Source organism: Cygnus olor, chromosome 3, assembly GCF_009769625.2.
Source record: "Cygnus olor isolate bCygOlo1 chromosome 3, bCygOlo1.pri.v2, whole genome shotgun sequence".
Classification (NCBI taxonomy): domain Eukaryota; kingdom Metazoa; phylum Chordata; class Aves; order Anseriformes; family Anatidae; genus Cygnus; species Cygnus olor.
Window position 1 is genome coordinate 96,334,284 of NC_049171.1, and position 18,844 is coordinate 96,353,127.

Consider the following 18,844-nt stretch of genomic DNA (forward strand, 5'->3'; position numbering starts at 1 on the left):
CATGGGGATATGCTGCATGATCCAGAGCAAGGGCTCTCTGCATAGACACAGTTTGGCCTTCTCATGCTCTGGTTAAAAATTAATGGCAAACAAGCTTCTAGTGAATAACAGACTGAATAAAACAAAAGCAAGCTGTAGTGTAACAACAAATATAATTTATTATCAGAGAGGGAAGTTTTGTACTCTGTACTTTACTGCTTTTTTTCCCCAAATGCTATTTTTTCTGTGTAATGAATGATCTCAAATCAAGCTAAGTACTCAAACCATGTACAAGGTTCCCAAGATCTCTTTTTGGTTTCTTGCAAGGGTCCTTTGAAATAGTGATTTGAATTCTAATAACCCATTATTTGTAGGAGAGTCAGGATATGGAACTGGCAGGATATTTTTGCAAATTATGGAATTTCTTTAAGATGATGAAAACCTTATCTCACAGCTCTGGAGATTTGCACAGAACATCCTAATCACCTAGTCCTTTAAGCTGTCTTGTCCCCATGCTAAGATTTCTGCTACATCCAGTTATGGCAAGGAGACCCTAGGTGGCAAGTTGTTATGCTGACACTGCTTAACATCTGGGTAACCTCACTGCTGTTTTGGTATCAGGAGTCTGACCAGGGTCTCTCTGGAGAATAAGGACTCTTTTTACTCAGTGGCTGAAACCCAGATTTTGCTGTCCACACAGGAGGTCCCGAAAACCCCAGTAGTACTGTAGGGATACCATACCAGAAGACAACCAGCATGTTAGCAGGGCAAAGCCAATGTCAAAGGGCCAGTGGAGGCAAGAGCCTACAGGAGAGATGTGTGTCAGGCACAAATGATGGGCTTCATCTGAGAGGTCTCATTGTGGCGATGAAAACATGAGTGCCTGAGGTATGAGATGTGCTTTTTCTGGGAGTTGCACCAGTTTCGAGGGCACTCCCAGTGCTCTGCACATGCTGCTGGCTGCCTTGACAGGGAAATGCTCCTGGGTCTGCCTCAGTGCCATGAGATAAGTGAGGTTGCTGTGATGCTTTGGGCTCCTTCCCTGAGTGGCATGCCTGGTTCGGAGGGCTTTCACCTTTGCTTTGGGGTGCTTCTCCCAGGGGGAGACTACTGAGCTCCAGCTGTGGTCCTGTGGCTCACTTTGGTTACCAGCTGTCATACCTGCAGTGTCAGTGCCAGCCTCGGTGCCTGACCTCAGCAGAGGTCAGATGAATGCAGCTGTGAAAACCACAGCCTGCTCCAGGGAGTGCGAGGCAGCCTGATGCTTCATGGTTTCAGAGAAGGGAGGTAATAGTACAAGGCAGTCAAGTCAAATATGGGCTTTTCCAGGCAGGCATGCCATGTTTCCCTAAACCAGTCTCCCACCACAGAGGATCCTGCAAGTTGTCCGTCACTAAATTACCACCTGTGACTCCACACTTTCCTGAGAGCATCGGCAGCACTTTAATTACTTTTTCTATCCATGGATCTAAAGACCACCACAATATTAAGTCAAGTCCATTCAAAGGTTTGCCATCTAACCTCTCCCAGCATTACGGATTAGTTATTAATTCAGCTCTGCACTCAGTGCGCCACCTGCCTTCCTCAAAGAGATGGAATGGTGGAAGGGCAGGGAGAGACAAAGGAAACAACCACAGAGCTACATTAAAAACTGTGAATGTGAAAGAAAGGCAACAGCCCAGTTGAATGCTAAAGACAACAAAAGGTAAATGCAGAGCAGGGTTGAGCATTGCAGAGGGGAGCGAGAACCACAGACACAGCCCATGGTTTTGCCCCCACCATGTCCAGCCTCAGCTCTTGAGGCAAAACTGCCCCGTAGATGTCAGCACACTTCTTTGGGACTTGCCTGTGACAGTCCCAAGGGCCAGGAAAGGAGAGGAGCTGAGCTCCAACTGTGATTGAAGCATTAGTTTCTCCAGGAATAGCAGTGGGAATCAAGACTACAGTTATTCTCTCCTATCAAGGATTTTCTTCAGATTTGATACAGTGACTTAATGCTGCTCTCATACTTTCATTCCCACCACAGGCACCAGACGAGAGCTTCTGAGGCTGATCAGATGTTGAACTTTCACTACAGATATCCCCGGAAGAGTGTAGGATGGTAATTTTGATACGCTGGAAAAAGTCACAGTCTTGAACAGTGATAAAACATGCTTTGTTGGCTGGGCTTGTGTTTGCATTTTTGTTCACATTTCTTACCGTGGCTTCACCCTCACCCCAGGTCACTTTGCTAGTGGTTGCAACAGCAGGAGAATTTCTGTAGACCACTGAGCTGTTCACAGCTGCTGCCTTATCACATTGGTGTTTTTCCCACTTTTCTCACTGCTATCTTTAATGTAGCTTATGTGTACAATTGGGTACCTTCAGGATATTGGGCTCTACCTAGTTTTGTAGCTCCCATGTTTTTAACACTCTGGCTTCTTTATGAAACTGGCTTCTTTATGAAACAAAAGGTTTTTTTGAAAACCTTCGATCCAAAAGTAATGTGAAATATGGCTGGCACAAATGTTGCCCTGAAACAATAAGTAAAACCTGTGCAGTAAGGACAGTCTTGCTCTTTCCTGCTGTGTGGATATCCCCATGGGATTCAAGCAGGCATAAGCTAGAATAGCCTTAAGACAGCTGTAATATACACCTAGGAGAAGGTGAGTCTAAGGGCTAGCTTAGGAAGAGAGGAATTTGAGGACTGTCATAGTTAGTGTTTACTCACCACTTCTGGCCCTACACAAAGGACAGATCATATGGAACTAAGGGTGAAAGCCAGAAAATTTAATATAGCTTTAAATTATGGCTAGCAAGGAACACACATCAGAAGTCTGGCAATTACTTCAGTTTACATAATCTCCACAAAATCCAGCTGCTTAGCAGAATTATCCAAAGTAAACTACCATTGGCATTCCTTTTTTTCTTAATAAAAATATATTATTATTTTTTAATAACTAAAAATAATCCCAGTATGCCAAATTTGTGCCTAATTGAACATACCTGTTTCTTTTTACCCAAGCAAAGCTTCTTTAGTGAGAGGCTTGTCTTGGACACATTCACAAGTATCATGTGAATTTCTGTGATACGTTTTAATTTACATCATTACGGCACCCATTAAAAGATGGGCATTTGTCCCGTACCTAAGACATGTCAAGACCCAGTGCAATAAAATGGTCAATATACTCTATTCAATAGAGGACACACAAAAGAGGAAGAGAAATATACAGAGTAAACAAAATTTGTTAAAGGCAAGTGCATCCAAAAGCAATGACACAAGACTTTGATTCACGTTATTTCCACTGACAGTTTCAAATTGGCTTAGGCTAGCATGTGTCTGAGTCCCGGGCTGACAAGAGGCTGGTGAACCTTGGAAGACCCGGGACTTCTTTTGGCTTTGAATTTCAGTTTGGAAGTGAAACCTGATGCTGGGCAAGTTTCACCTGGTTTCAGGTTTCACTGGAAAAGGGGGAAACAGATGAGTAAATCCAGGTAGCTGTCAGAAGGCAATTACAGCAAGACATGGGTTGTGAGCCGCGGCAGCACAGGGAGCACGTTCCTATTGCAAATTGGAAAACATCGTCAGGTCAGGAGCTTCTGTTTTCCCCGCATCTATGAAGCTGCTGCATCTAATAGAGATGCACAGAACCTGGTCCCAACAAAGTGTTGATGTTTTTGATGGTCTTTGGCCAAACTCCTGTCTGTGTGTGACCTGTCTAAGCTATGGGGAAACAAACCTGCAACATACCAGAAGGCACAGCCAGACTCTGTGGATTTTCCCACAAATATAGTCTGCCCCGCAGCCCCCTTCCCCAAAAGCTACGGGATGGTAAAGTATTCGTACGATAGTAAGATAAATGCACAACAGCTGGAATGCGAGACCTGGCACCAGAGGGCTTTTGCCAACAGGCCAAGGAAAAGTGTGCAAAGCGAGCAGGAATGAAATTACATGCCTCGTCTGTCTGCACCACGTAAGAGCACGAGAGCGACTAACCCAGAGTGATAGATCAGTAATTCATCATTGTAAGGGAAGCAGTTTACAAAGAGCACACAATCCTTGAAAGATGTGTAACACATTGATTGAATTCCCTGCATAATATTTTACCAGTAAGAAAAGCCCAAAAGAGATTTAATTATAAACCCCGCAAAAAAAAATCATTAAGCATTACAGCTGCTTCATTCCACCTTCCCAATTGCTGATTTTTATCAGCAGATTAAAGTGCTTCCAGCTGAAAGACCAATTAGCTGATTCCATGTTTTCTGCCTGTCCTGATCACAGGAAAAGTCTGCAGTCTGAGGGAAGCACAGCTCTAAGTGACTGGAAGGATTACTGCCTACGCTGTGTGGTTCACAATAACAGAGAAGGTGCTGGCCTGCAGCTCCCCATCTGGCTCTGTTACACTCACAGGCCACGGTGCCTGTCTCCTGGCTGATAGTGCTCCTTTGTCACCAGTGTCCCTCCTGCCTGTCACACACACACGTGCTCTGCATGCATGGATTGTTCACAGAAGAATTTAGTGGTAAACATGCAAAAGAGCACAAAAATTTATGAACGTAGCAGGGTACACTGCAGCCTCTCAGGGAGCAAAACTGTGCTTACGACTACAGCACTGCAGACATAGGATCAAGCCCTAGGGTCCCTTTCTGCACCTGAAAATTTTTCCTACCAGCTTTTATTAGGCGCTTTACATTTTCCAACCATTCTCCAAGTCTGACCACGTGAAAATCTTTGTCACTGAAAGTTTCACAGAAAAATTGGAAAAATTGCTGGTGAGGATGCCTTGCAGAGCTCTCTGAGGTAAAACACATGCCAGTATTACGCAAACAATACTCACATAAACTGTAATATGAAAGAAGAGGAAGGAACAACCCAAGCCCTGGTTGAGAGGCTGAGAAAATGAAATGGCAGTCTTGTCACTCTCTTTAGTGGGGGCAGAATTACAACTGTGGCCCCATCCAGCTCTGCAGGAAACAGTAAAAACTTTCTCATTCCAGCTGCAGTGCTTGGATAAACAGACCGTATTGATTTCTTACTGGAACAATGTAATGCTTGCCGTCTTCTAATGCCCACCAAATAGGCAACTTTCCCTGCACATAGCCAACATTACACTGCTGCATCTTTCCTGAAAAAAACTATGAATGAAAAATCGGCATACTTAGATGCAGAGATGATAGGGATAGACATTTTCCTACTCCCTTCAGTACCCCCAATAAAGCATCTACATAATTATTAAAAAAAAATATATATAGAAAAATCTAATTGTATAACAATTCAGAAAATCACACGTTGAAAAAACTATTTTCTGGCAGACATATTTTTTTTGGACTAGCGTTTAGTTGTCTGTGTGTTTGTATATATTTATACATACACATATCAGGCCAAAACATTTACAGCCTGTTTAAAAATATCATCCTGGTTTTAATTTTGAGGAATATTTTGTTTCATTTTTCCTCCGGCTTTTCTTTCTTTCTCTCTTTCATTTTCTTTCTTTCTCTTTCTTTCTTTCTTTTTGGAGCAGCTGCATTTAGAGCACAGCACATCATCTTTAATGAAAAATGGGAAAGCTCCACAAAGGAACACTCTGGACTAAGTCATAGAGCTTTTGACTTAAATTAAGGCCTGGTGCTGCACATATTTTATTTTGTGTTCTGTGTGCAGCAGTGGGTCTGCTGAATGTGTAAAGTTAAGTATGTATTTTCATAGTTTAAAATTAACAAAGCCAGATCCCTAGCATATATAGCATAGCATTCATTGAAACAAGACCAATATTGCACCAGTTTGGAACATAGCCCAAATCAATTACGTGTAACCTGTCTAAACACGTATATGTAATATATATATATACACACACACACAAATTTTATGCATATATAAAATAGAAGCTGGAAAAATATTGATAAAATTATTTGATACATCTGGTCATTTCTGAGTTTTTTCAAACTATGCTGTTCAAAGTAGAACCCAAAGCCAGCATTCAAACAAGAAAACACACCCTGAACGTCCCTTACTTAACAGATATGTAACACGTTCTGTTCAAGTAAATAAATAATTTGCATGAAACTTTTGCAATATAAATTTTTGGATGAGTTGAACTTTCCTTTTTGTACTTATAAGAAGCATAGCTTCCCCCCAACCCCTTTCCAACATTTTACAGTGAGAGAATTTTACAATGGTGTTTGGCAATAGAGCTCTGGTCACTGGATGCACTTCAGTGGTCATCACAGCCAGGGAGTATCTCATACAGCCATGCTGCTGAGGGATCGGATCACAATTTACTTGAAAGTGCAGCATAGAGGGAATCAGTGCATACCCGGGTCCAGTGCTCCCAAGAGCCCCAGCCTAAACATCACCGATGGATTGGCTGGGATGGGCTCCAAAAAAGAGCCTGACATACCCCAAACACAGCTGAGGCACTACCAGTGCTATATACACCAGGAAAATATTACTACTGAAATAGGTTCTATATATATTTATATATTTAAATCCTTCAAAAAAGAACAAAATAACATTTAGAAACCACCAGTTCTATATTTTACCTCAAACCTAAACTTTTCTTACACTCTACTAGAAGATGTCATCATGACTGCAGCATGGTATGTAATGAGAAAGCAATTCCAAGCTGCCAACAGAGATGGTCTAAAATAAGCAGCACACTGTAAATCCACAAATAGAAAAATTAGGGCTTGCATTTAACATTTTTTCCCTGAACAAATCTTAAAACTAGGCTGAAATTCCCTTATCAGTATTGAAGCTCCATACCCTTTATGATGCAGGTTGTGAAACCCTGATCTAAACAAGTCAACAGGTTGAAAGGAAATAGCAGGGATCTCTTCATGCACTTAGCCATGGCTCTGTGAAGTCACACATTTCCAGCATGCAAGCAAAAACCACGTAGAAGTTGAAGACCTTGAAACACCCTATTCATATGTATATCCTAATAGGTAGAGAGGCCACGGAAGAGTCTCTGATTTCAAAATCTGATTATAAGTCAGACCCTTATATTTTGCCAGTTTTACACACCATCTGACCAAAAAGCATTTCACAATGGCACTGGCCTTCAAAGCTCTCCGCTGAGAGCAGTCACTGAGCTTTCATAAGCACCAGTCACATCTAAGCCACTTTTGGAAGTGGAATGTAAGAATTTCGGAAAACAAAATATCTTTTAGCTTTTAGGTGCTATCTATGCTGACTGTTTCAGATAAAAATTTAGTGCTGATAGGAGTCTTTACAAGGATATGAGATTAAAATTTCTCTTTCTCTGGAACAGCACTTATTCCAGTCATTTAACACTTCCTCCTGTGAAAGTCATTCTATTGGCTTCAGGGGACAATTTTTACTCAAATTATAATAAAAAAAATAGCTCAATACAAGAATGAATCCTGCATTAGCTCAAGATAAAATGTGATCCCTACTCTTTAACTCCCACAAATGTGATGCAGGACAGAGTAATGCATGCTAGAAAAGGTGGCAGTGTCTTCTAGTCAGACCTTAATGTGAGCTATTTTTCTGGGAACTGTGTTTAAATTCAAGATAAAAGAGGCTGTTGATAATGAAAGCTCTTTTCTTTTGTACGTAATAAAAGAGAAAGGTTACAAATTTGGTGGCTTCCAGCTAAGCAGCCCTTTTATACCTTTTCAGCTTTAATACTGCAGCCCTGCAAAGACAAAGCACATGTTTGACTTTATTACGCTGACTCCAATGTGGTTACTTACCATATCTAAAAGTTAATCAAATAAATAAGTCTCTGCCTGATTGAGATTAATTCCCACATACGCATTGTCTGGGACACACATTATAGTTTATTTTATGAGAACCAACTGCTATCTTAATTTGCTGATTTATTTTTTAAGAATATTGACAGCTGTGCCATTCAACAAATGTAGAAGTGCATCATGAATCAGACTTTATTCTCAGATGTCAGATTTTAGCCCTGCTAACACCAGAGCTGTTACTTGCATACAATGGTGTAAGACAGGGAAGAATCAGATGTATCAGATGTAGGGTCATTTAATTCTCTCTTATTTAAATCTTGATTCATCTTTATGGGCACTAAAGAACAAAGTGCCACTGTCCATAGTCATGGAGAAATCAGGCATTAAAGATGAAGTTTTAGCCTAGAGGTCTTCCCAACTGCATTTTCTGCTGGGTGCAATGTACTTTGTTAATGTTATTGTTGCTTGCATAAAAAGAAAAAAAATATATATTGTTTCCTCTGAATTTTTTCAAAAGAGACTTTAGTGACAAAGCTCTGCTTTAACATCCATGTTTCATTTTAATGTTCCTGTTCTTCTGCTGCTTATGTTCACCCTCCCACTTGCTGGGCTATTTTACCCTCCAAAACTGGATGGCACATCAGCAGCTATTCCCCCTCCAGAAGCTGTCAGAAGCCTGGTTTTAAAATACCACAAGCAGAAAGCCTGACAACTCCGGGGAAGATAAAAAAAACAAAAGCACAAGAGATGCAAGGCGACGTCCCACTGACTTCCTCATCTGTCTGTCAGACAGCAGCCCTGGCACTCATGAGCCAGGCCACCCACCTCCACCAGGAGAGCCGTGCTAAATGGGGCCACCTCCAACAGGGAAACTGTCACTGGCTCAGTGTCGAGTTGACCCACAGTGACAAAGGGAGGAGGAGAGCCAATAAATCACACGTCAAGCAGGGACGGCTCTCGGCAGGGCTTTCGAGGAAGCTCTCGGCAGGCGCCACAAGATAAGAAAGGGATTGTGGCAATCCTAAGTGCTGTTTGTGTCTGTGTGTGTTCACCCGCTGCCAGGAGGGAAACAGGTTTCAAAGACTAGAAAGCAAAGCAGGCAGCAATTCTTCTTGGGAACAGCAAGAAGAAATGTTTTAAGGCCTACAAACACTGGAGGCTGAATTAGACCTGCCTCTCCGGCTCTGGACAGCAGCTGAGATCCAGAGGAGCCCAGGTCAGCATGTGATGGATTACAGTAAGCTAAGTCAGCTCACGAGCTCCTGAGAGCACTCAGACTACTGCAGGAATGAAATCCTGCTCCAGAGGGAAGCCTTTTGGCTGGTGCTCACCTCCAAAGCACTCTCCCATGGAGGACCATAAACCCAAGAACTTTTAAGCCAACAGAGATTTGGCTTGGTCCCGTTGTCTTCACATCTCCTGATGTTCACGTGGAAGGTTTTATCTTGGCCAAAGTTGTTGGATCAAACTCTTGACAGCTAAAGTGCCTAATTTTTACAGATGCAGACTTTTAAAATATGATACACATGGAAATTCATAGGGATAATATGTTCCTGATGAGAGTTTTAATATTTGTAAACAACAACACAGGCATATGAAGCAATCCTGAAAAAAAAGAAAAAGATACTTGAGATGCTTCCTTAGAACAGAAAGAGGTTAGGAGGGCTGACAGGCAGAAAGAAAACAGCTCCTGAAAACTTTCAGCAGAAATTATGTAAGTAAACAACACTTTGAATTTCTGGGGTTTTGTCAAAAAGCTATTTATTTGGGTTTCATTTGGGGCAACCAAAAAAACCCACATTTTCAGCTTTTGCTTTTTTATTTCATGGAAACCTTTTAAAAATTATATGCATGCATTTCTCATAAGAAAGAATTCAAGAGAGAACTGTGTCCATCTCTAGGGAGTATCGAGATGACTTAAGTTTCATGTCCTTATTGCATATTGAAAAAGGAAAAGTGCCTAATGTAATAAGTAAGCCCTGATTTTCGCAGGCAATCTTTTCCTTGCCAAGTTTTACACTGGAACAAACTGCAGATCCCCCATATATTTGCTTCTTGTGAATTTTTGCCAAATTAGAAGATACAGTTTGCTTGCAAGTACCACCTGCTGATTTTGTGGAAAACACGGAAAACTCAAGTTTGACACATGACCTCAGAAAATTCTGCTTTTTACAAACAAAACAGAAAACACTTCTCCAGCATCATCACATCCCAAGCCAATATAATTTGCTAAAAGTTAGAGCATTTTTCTTTTAAACGAAAACACTCTTGGGCTGTTTCCACAGGAACCACATGAGAATGTTTGACAGCTTTTGTCTCATACTTTCAGACGGAAGTCAAGAAGAAAGTTGTACTTTTCTTTTAAGTACTTTAATGTGATATAGTAATTAGCATTAAAAAAGCACAATTCACTAATATTTTTCTTATTAAACACTTGTGCAAATTGCCAATGGTAATAGTGTTTTTTTTTAATTTAGTAAATGGTTTAGTTTTTTCCTTCATTTAAATGTATTTTGTTCAAATTTGGTTTAAATCTAGTGAACACTTTCATTTCTAGCACTTTAAAGTGCTTCCATAGTTCCCTGTTAGCTTTCCTCTGTACAGGCACTAATATTCGAAAGACAACCTACAGAGTCCCAGCCTAACATGCTAATTGCTTCTGCTACTTGTAATTTATCTTCTTTCTGATGTCCACATAAAATAAATTGCTTGTAATGGCAACAAAAACAACTATCAAATGTATGGCACTGTCCCACTCGGCATTGTTAAAGCCTCCTTTTAACAGCACAAGCACAGATCCTGTTGGTCTCACCTGCTCAGCTATTAGTTTCAATTTGTCTCCCAGTGCTTGCCAACACGCTGGGGCGTGTGAGCAGTCCCAGAAGACCTCTTTGGAAAATCTCACCACATTCCCACACCTCTGACAATATTTCACTATACCTCAGGGTAATTCTAAACAATCTTTGCATTGTCCAATGCCATCTGTTCAGCATTTCGAAGCATAACTGCTCAGTATTCGCATCACATGCGTGGTAACCAGTTTCTGTTATACCATACCATTCGTTTTTGTCATATCCTTTCCTTCCAGTTCATTCCTTTTTCATCACCAGCCAGCGCTGCGCATCGTACAGACGCACGGCATGACAGCCAGGAGGCTGAAGCAGTGGAGGGAGCATCGCGCTGCTCTGTTATTGCCAGGAGCAGCATATTCTCGACTCCCCACCTAGGGGGACTGTCCCGCATCTCTGCTAGGGGAGCTGGCAGGTGTCGTGTGACAAATTCCTGCGTAGCGAGCCCAGATTACCTCGGTCAGTAACAGGATAGCGTGCCTGCCTGAGGGGAAGCAGGCACTGAACCAAAGCCAAGTAAGACAGTGCCGTTGCAAAGTGCTGACCAGTGCCATCCCCACGGCCAGTCACACCCCAGCATCTCACCCCACGACGAGGGAGCACGTCCAGCCAGGAGCTATTTCCATCCCCGCAGGGCTGACACTAGACAGGGATGGAAATCATCTCTTGGCTCCGCTGATGGCTGGCTGCTTGTCTCTAACCCTGCGCTTAATCTGGGTAAACAAATTACATCAGGATTCCTCACTTGTAAAATGAGGATGGCGCATGGCCTTATTTGGCAAGTATTTTGGTGCCAGTAGTGAGGATATTATAGAAATGCTAAAAACATCGCTATTGCACTTTTGCTGCTTGAATTGGGCTAACATTTTTAATTAAAGTATTTTGTTCAAAATCTCCTAGCTTTTAGACTCCTCAGTAGATAACAGTGACTCCTTTCCCTAATATTTCATGTCTTCAAGTACTTGCTGGTGTCCTAAGTCAGTGCATTTCCAATACCTGAGGAATTAATAAAAATTTTTCATAATAATTTGAGATCAAAAGCCCACTGGAAGAGATGGGAGTCTGTCTGTGGTCATGCTTGAATTCAAGAATGCCTAAGTATTAATTAAAAAAAATAATAATAATTTTGAATATTCATGTGTTGTTTCTTCAGTTCTGGAACAAACCATAAATTAATTGAAAGGCCTACTGAATCTGCCTGACCATCATCCTGAACTGATATTTTTGAAATCTTGACCATATCTCAAATAAGTGCTTTTTTTTTTTCTTTATCTTCCCAAAACACTGTTCATTCACCTAAAGCATGCCCATCACAATTTTTGCAAATGAGCACATGTGGTGACATCCATCTCCAGTAACCGTTGACCTCAGGAAGTTAAGAAAACAAACGGTTTCAAAACCACAGTGTGAAATATGGCTGCTGAGATCGCCAACACATTCCTCTCATTTTTCATTGGCCTCTCCTGTAGCTGTCACAGGACAGATCACGGGGCAGGAAATGCCAGCCCTGGCTCGATACGGCAAAGTCAGGCTAGACTTAAGTCTGCAGCTAGACTTTTTCCATTAAAAACCTGATGGCAGCACTACAAGGTAGCACCTCTCGGGCACACCCCAATGCCAATGTTCAGAGATGAGAGGATTTGGAGCCAAGGCTCCCAAAAGGCACTTTGGAGAGCAGTAAACCCCCAGGGATCCCAGCAGCCCCCCTGCAGCATGCCCAGGGAAACACCTGGGCAATGCCAGCTTTGGCTCCTTATGACCCTATGCTTGAGTACTCACAAGGGAAATTTTATTTGACAATTTTTTTCTGCATTGGTGAGGTTGTCTTTCATATACAACTGTTCCCATGCAGCTGAGTTTCACTGGGATTAGTTATCCAAGATACTGAGGAGGAAAAATCTGTTTGCTCCTTCCCACTCTGGAAGTCTCACTGCTTGCAGAGGCCAGTAAAGGTGGAAGGGATTTTTTTTTTTATTTTTTTTTTTTCAGAGGGAGGACTGGGACTCAGGAGCTTCTTGCTCCCATTTACCCAGCAGCTTACGTTGCAGCCAGCAACATGTACCAGCAGCTCAAGCCCTGCCCTGCAGTGCCAGGTTTGGAGCCAGGCTAAGCTGTCCAGCAAAGAGCTAGAGGAGCACTGTGCCTGCCTGCGCCAGGAAGGACTGGTGGTCCCACAGAGGGGGTTAATGGCTTCAGCTAAGTAGTGCTTAATAGGAGCTACTTAGCTTCCCTGCTAGTAAACAGATAGCTCTGCTCGGGTGTGACTCCCTGTACCTGGTAAGTGGAGGCTTAATTGAGTCCTTAAGGGAGAAGCTGTGTGTTTGGTTTTTTTTTTGTGGGGAGGAATATCCACAGGGAATCAAATTAGGTTTGTTGTTTAAATTTCATTAATCTGAACAAACAATGGTATTGTTATTACACGATTCCCAGAGGAAATAACAAGAAAAAGCAAGGCAGGATGGATCAGAACCAATCCCTGAGTAAGGTGAAATACCTCACACCTAAGAGGGGGCAAGTTAGCAGGCAGAAAGATTCCCGAAGCTGCATTCTTAACACAACTCATAGCCTCAGTGGAAGTGCTAAAAGGTAAACAAGTGCTCAGATCCATCTGAGGACATGAGTCTTTCCAAAGTCAGACTTTGTCTTGCACAGAGCTGGGGAGCAATGTTCTCTGCAGAGGTGAGGGTCCTGCATCCAGCAATGTCTGCTGTTTTAACTGTCATGCCAACTATACTTACTCACAAGCAAAAGAGCTAAAAACAATATCATCAACATTTTAAAATATCTAATCCAAATAATGCTGCTTCTAATCAAAATGTCATGCTTCTTGAAAATACTTCGTACTGCTGGTTTGAGTTGGAGAATTAATTTGACTGCCATTAGGCTGATCAGGACAATCAGGTATCTAGTATTCCATTACTATTCATGTTCAGACTTATGAGATATGAAATGCACAAATGTGTATAATTCTGCGCAACCCCCTTGGAAATAAAACATATGTATTAGCCAACAGCATGTTTTAATAATTAGAGGACAGCAGCCAAGGAATAGCAATAGCGGTATTCAGAACGTATCAGAACCAGTTTATCTTTCCCTTTTTCCTCTCTTATTTCTGTTGCTGTCATCTTGTCTTTTAGGAGGGAGGGGAAACATTTCTGAGCCCCTAACCTCTGGTATCTGAGGGAAGTCATCTCCAGCTTCCAAACTGTGCTTCACCCTCCCCAGGTGGGAATGAAGATTCCTATGGAATACTGCAAAATTGGTTCAGAGAGAGAAAACAACTGGCCTGTTCTGCAGGTTTGTTCATCTCCTTTTTTAGGGACTTCTCAGAAACAGGCTAGAGAAAAGCCAAAGGATACAAAAATGTTGAATCAGTCTTAAAAATTCAGGACATCAGCCTCAAAAAATATCACAAGGTCTCTAAAAAACAAACCAAAGCAACAATCCCTTCCAATTCTTTCATTCACCTTCTGCTTTCTGAAGAATTTGTATTCACATGGCATATTTAAAAATTTCTCCTTAAGGACTAGATGTGCTTAAGAAGAAAAAGGATCCAAAATGACCCTAAGAGATTCTCACGTAACTACACATGTCCAGAAACTAAGACTTTAAAAAACAGGAGAAAATTTGGATACCCTAATAAAATCGCAAGCTGGCAGTAACCAGCTCACCCTTCACTTGGTCTCCTTTAGGTACAGTTTTTGTTCATATGGCAAACGGTCCTTTTCTGGTTGTTGTCACTAAAATCCACATTCTCCGATTTATTATTCGATGACGACCCAAAAATGTATACCTTTTATTGCATGTATCCATCTAATAGTGTGTAATAAAGTTTTTTTGGGGCCACTACATTAGTCTCAAAACTGGTAACTTTCACAGCCTGCTAATTGTGCCCTTTACAGGATGATAGTTATAATTCAGACTATTTTTTCTTCTCTCATTGTTTTTAGCCCAAGACCCAGTTGTTCCCTACATGTTCAGCTTCCTCCTGTTTCACCTGCCTGCCTTGCTCTCATGGAGCTGGCAGCCTCCAGAGTCTCTGCCAGCAATGCTCGTTCATTGTCCGGCTCCTTCATCCCACAGGTCTGGTCCTGCACTACGTCCAACAGTCAAGATTTGACTCACTTGCCTTGACCACAACCCTATTGAATCTTTGGAAATATTACTATAAATATCAGGAGGTATTTGGGCTGCAAATAACATGTAATTGGTTGAAAAGAGAATGTCAGCATCTTTTACTTTTTAAGTGGACTAATGGACAGCATATTGGCATATCAATGGGAGAAACATGAATTCTTCTGTCCCTCTTTCTGCTGCAGAGCTAGAAACAAAGTGCCTCATCTCTGCATACCTCTCTATGTCCCTCCAGTCCTTTATTTATCTTCTTGTATTGCAAGCTCCCTCACAGTATTCATTACCTTACTCTGTTTTTACTATGTTAAGACACCATGAAATCATTTGGGATTAGATTTCTGGACATTGCTCCATATTGTGACACAAACAATCAGAATTAAAACTGAAAGAAGATACCTCTTTTCCTCATATTTCTGAGTGGGAGAAGCTGTTAACTAAAGATAGTTCAAACAGCAAGAGCCTGGTGGAAACCCTTATTTACTGCAATACCAATACACTTCTAATCCAGCTTTCCCTGAAAAACACTGCACAGCATAACACAGAGCCTTCATATAACAAACAGTTACAAAAAAACATTGACTTCTCTGAGCAACATGAGCTGCCAAAAATGCATTCAGCCTCTGTGGAAAAGACCTTCACCTCTGGATACAGCCCATCAGTGCACACCCTGTTAGCAATTGCTAGCTCTTAGAAAATGACTTTCATCTGGTTGCAGAAAATAAGTATGTAAAAGCAAGTCTGACAGGCCTTCTCAGAGCTTTATTCACTGCAGTTTCAATTAGATAACCATCCGTCACTCCATCCTGCACACCAGTCCAGTATCTTGATGACACATGGCCTCTACCATACCTGACAGATACTTTGAGTATCCTATCATTGTCACCACATTTTCCTATCTTTAAGGGAAATACTCATGCCTGGTATCTTTTTCTTCCATCCTATGGAAGGATGTGGGGGAGGTGCTTCCAGTCTCCCTTGCTATTCCTACAGGCACTCAAGAGGTTTTGTTTTATTCTTATTTCTTTTCTTATAGGATGGTGCACAGAGAATGGCTCCCCAAAGTGTTCAGTTCTTGCTCACACGGGCATTGTTTTCACTAATTCAAGCACTTATCAGCACAGAGAAGTAAATATCATGAAAGCAGAGTAAGAAAAAAAAAGAGGAAGAAACATTTATTACAGCATTTCTGCCACAAATACTTTCTTAACAGTGCATACCCTTCATGCGTGCAGCCTTTTTGTCCCCTATAGCCCCCCCAAAAGAGGTGCCCACAGTGGCTGTCCCACCACTTCTTTCTTGATTCAGAGATGCTTTCATCTCTCTGCATGTGGTACGTTACTCCTCTGCATATCAGTGCCAGTTCTAACTAGATGTAAGTTTTCCTTACCCAAACTATTTGACAGCTGTCTCTGATGCTTCCTGCAGACTCTGCCCACCACTGATGGTGACAGAGCTGCAGAGCTGGCCCAATAAATCAAGACAGCGGCCATTTTGATCACAGAGGTTGATATCCTTTAAGTGTTTTCAGACCTCATCCTTTGAAACTAAGGGGTGGCACCCAAAAGTTATTAGCTTTTGGGGGCCTTTATTCTGCTGTTCCTGTGGCTCCTGCAAGGAATCACTCCTACCAGCAGGTCACCAGGAAGAGTACAAGACTCATCCTACCTCCTGAACAGTCTGTGGAGCCAGCAGCCTGTTCTCAGACTGGCTTCTGCAAGAAAAACACACTCTTCTGGTAACACACATGCTATCATGCCATTAATATGAATTTCATATGCTTTGAAACACAACCGTTGAATATATATAAACTGACCAGTCTCTCATATTTCTGAAAATGTTACTGGATTACAAAAACTCAGACAAGCCCGTAAAATACAACTTTTCTGGTAGGTAAGTAATGACAAAGTGAAAATAACTTCAGTAGATCCAAGTTTCTTCTTGACAAAGTCACTATCTGGCCTTTTCCAAGCAGCCTGAAGGAAGCACCTCTATACTATGATCAGGCAGATCTTCACACTTACTAGAACACCAGACTTCAAACTTACCTAGAAAGTTATCAGTACAAAACCGCCTTTGCTCCACGATAAGGCTCTTTTACGTAAGCAAAAGCAATAAATGTTCAAGTACTGTTTGTCATTTATTAAGTCCCTAATTCACTTGGGAAAGAGTGGTAAAATCAAATCACAGAAGAAATATTCAGCCTAGTAACAAGAACTCTGTGAGTTCTGAGAAACTGTTCACACCAATGCCATGTGCATTGCCAGACAAGTTACTGAAACATGGCCAAGTTGTTTGAAAACACAACAAGCTAAACAAACACATACGCAAAAAAAATAAAATTATCTTGCAACCGTAGGGTTTGTGCTCTCCCTTAGTATTCTGATGCTGACAGAGAACTTACTAGCCTATGATAGTCACCAGAAATTATTTAGTCCATTTGGACACCTGTCTTAGCAGCATGAGCAGGTATATTGGAGAGGGCCCCAGTGCCCTTTGGCTTCCCTTGGAACACACACCACAAAGGTGCTGTGCGTGATCCCGTATCTGAAAGAATGGAAAGTCTTTTCTATTCATCTTAACATAGCTTAATACAGGGTACAGATAAATGCAAATAAACAATGTGTTCAAAAAACTAGACATTTTTGCTGCCACACTTGTAGAATTAGGAGAATAGAAGTTAAAAAGAATGCTGTGTGTGATTAAGAAGTATCTAGATTTATACTAGCTTCATGGGTTTCTCTCAACTCTCCAATTTACAGGCACAGTAATAGGCAGGTCCACATTTTGCTGCCTACTAAGCTAGTTTTTGAGCAACCCTTTTTCCTAGAAGAGTAGGAAGGTCTTAAATAACTCTACCTTCATGACTGACTGTTAGGATTTAGGTGAACAACCTTCATAATATTGATTCTACCCTTGGAGAATATTCATGTCTTCCTCCATGCCATCCCATCAGGAGATTTCTTCATCACAAAATTTTGATCTTCCATGCACTAATTCAGTTCAATTACCATTTAACGTGGTAGCCAGTAAGTGCAATTTTAATTTGTCCAGACAGTAAATAAAGTTAAGTAATGAGTATTTGGCTAAACCCTATAGCCAAATGGCCATGTGAATCCATAGAGGAATGGCTTGTGCTGGGTAATGGTCTAATCTCAGGATGAGGTTTCTCTTCATGTTATACACTTCACACTCCCTACCATTTTATACCTTCTTAATCATACCCTAATCTCATAATCAGACAGAACGATAACCAATCTGTCTGGAGTGATAATAGATTTATGGCTCACTGAAAGAAATCGTGATGGAAGGAACTAGGGACTAATCTCCTACATCCTATTTGCATTAACAGGGAAAATGGCAAACTTTTTTCCTATTGCTCTCACTGAGCAATACCAGCAAACATTGAGGAAAAAAAGATAGTAATCACTGGAAGTACATGAGATTTAAGAGCAGCACACACAGGGACTGAAGGGATCAGATCCAATTTAAAACTAACACAGGCCTTCAAGGCACAGCTATAGGTTGAGATCATGTGGAATGGTATCAGGCCACTCTAGTGTTAGCACACAGGATGAGCCAGTCTGTTGCTTGACAACGTATGGTTTGTGTACTACTCAGCCTAATCCTGCACTGTGGGCCAAGATGGAAAGGGTCACTGACTTGCTTCCTACCTTTAGGGTGTTACTGCAGTCAATGGATTAGGGAATAAAAAATAAAATTTAAAAAGGAGCTGTCCTGGCAATAGCTCAGCTCCTTTTAAAAAACGGCTTCTCAATTTTCTTTGATCATAATTTTGTTTGTTTTATACGTTTTTGAAGGCTCTCTGATGTGACAATCCCCTATTCTGCTGCTTGCATCCAGATACAGCTTTGTGATGAAAAGCTTTGTTCTCCTCTAATATTGCAACAGTTGTGATTGTTAATGTACTCTGCTATTCATCTCTGCATGAAGTTATCAGACCTTATTCTTTACTGGCTTCCACTGATGAACATCAGGAATCTTTCCAAAGATATGACACTGTAATATTGAAGTAAGCAAAAGGAGGTCCAGACTTTGCATGCTTCCCAGAAGCTACTTCAAAATGAGGGGACTTTACATTGTTGTGATTGTCTTTTTGCAACGAATGCTTTTTTAAAAAAAAGTTTTTAGGCAATTATATCTGGCAGGCAGCCATTACTCTACGGGGA

General features: G+C 41.4%; 1 long non-coding RNA gene across 2 annotated transcripts in view; it reads right to left on the reverse strand.

Moving 5' to 3' along the window:
* The window catches only part of LOC121066793, a 104,728-nt gene that overhangs the window by 29,555 nt on the left and 56,329 nt on the right, over positions 1-18,844 (reverse strand). The gene's annotated exons all lie outside the window — the stretch shown is intronic.